Genomic DNA, 1,966 nt, shown 5'->3' on the forward strand with positions numbered 1-1,966 from the left:
ATTCATCTTTCTTCTGCCAACCTCCTTCTTGTTGTATATTGCCTTCCCCATCACCACAGTTAATACATGTCTGTCCTCCAGCCAGTGAATAATTCTCACTTGGCTCCCCATTCCTGGTAACCATCAGTGATGTTTCTTTTAGCAAGAAAACCTTTTCTTGACCTTTTACAACAGCAGTCTCATACAATATTTGATCTTTGCAATTGACTAATTTCATTCAGAATAATGTCATCAGATTTCATCTGTGTTCTGGAGTATTTCACAAATTCATAGTTATGAATTTGTTGATTTGAACTACTGAACCACTAACCTTGTGATTTACTGCTTATCCTACAATGCCATACCAGGAGTCCATTGACTATAGGTGTGCAGGTATCTATTCATGTCATGACTCCTATTTTTTTGACGCTATATACTAAATAGATGATTTTCCAGGTAATACAAGTGTTCTATTTCCAACTTTATGAGAACATGCCATACTGTTTTGGACCATTTTAAAGTCCCACCAGCAGTGTAGAATGATCCTAGTCTCTGCCTAGCCTCACTAGCATTTATTGTTTTCTATTTTGTTGAACTTTGTTATCAATGCTGGGGTAAAATGATATCACATTGTTGTTTTGATTTGCATCTCTGACTGACTCAAAGGCACTTAACAACAACAAATTGACTAATGAGCTCCATATGATAAGCACTGAACTGCAAACAGTAAGGTCTGTGGTTCAAGTCGGCCAGCTATTCTGTGGGGGCAAAGACAAGACTTTCTGCTTCCACAAAGATTTGAAGCCTCAGAAACCCTATACGCGTTCACTATGAGTCAGACCACCAATTATCTGTCAGTTTCCCATACTGAGTTGACTTGTATGTTGCTGCGACTCTGGAAGCTATGCCACTGGTATTTTAAATACCAGCAGGGTCACCCATGGTGGACAGGTTTCAGATGACCTTCCAGACTGAGAGACTAGGAAGAAGGAGAGACATATTACTTCTGAATATTTAGACACTGAAAATCTTATACAGAACAATTGAAAACTGTCAGCACCAGAATATTGGATATTGAAACACTACGAAGAGCACCAGAATATTGTCATATATATATTGTCAGAAAATGAACTTCCTCTCAGATTGGACAGCACTCAAAATACGAACTGGTAAAGTGCTGCCACTTCAAAGTAGAGCTGCTCGTGATAATGCAAATGGAGTAGAGCTTTCAGGACATTCCTCTTCCGATGGGGCACAACTCAAAATGAGAAGAAAGAGTTATGAATATCAGTTAGTAATCAGAACATGGAATGTACGAAGTATGAATTTTTAAAAACTGGAAGTTTTCAAAAATGAAATGGAACACATAAACATCGACTAGTGAGCTGAAATGAATTGGTTTTGTTCATTTTGAATCTGACAGCCACATGGTTTACTATACCAATAATGACAAGTTAAAGAAGAATGGTGTTGAATTAATCATCAAAAAGAACATTTCAAGATCTATCTTGAAGTACAATGCTGTCTGTAACAGGATAACATCCATACACCTAAAAAGAAGACCAATTAATACCACTATTATTCAAATTTAACCACTAAAGTCAGTGATGATGAAATAGAAGAATTCTACTAACTTCTTCATTCTGAAATTTATCAAACATGCAATAAAGATGTACTTATAATTAATGATTGGAATACAGAGGTAGAAAGCAAAGAGGAAGGCTTAGTACTAGGAAAATATGGCCTAAGTGATAGAAACAATGCTGGAGATTACCTTATAAAATCTTGCAAGATCAATGACTTCTTCATTGCAAACACCTTTTTTAAACAACATAAAAGACAACTATATTAGGGAATCCATTGTCAAATTCTTCTCCCACTTTGACTTCCTATTTTCTGAAAGCAATGTAAATTTCTGATTTTAACTTATGACGCCCAATTTGGGTTGAGAATCTTGATATGAAGGCAATCATTGTCCTTGTTTAAT

Source organism: Chrysochloris asiatica, unplaced genomic scaffold (genome assembly GCF_000296735.1).
Source record: "Chrysochloris asiatica unplaced genomic scaffold, ChrAsi1.0 scaffold00039, whole genome shotgun sequence".
NCBI lineage: Eukaryota > Metazoa > Chordata > Mammalia > Afrosoricida > Chrysochloridae > Chrysochloris > Chrysochloris asiatica.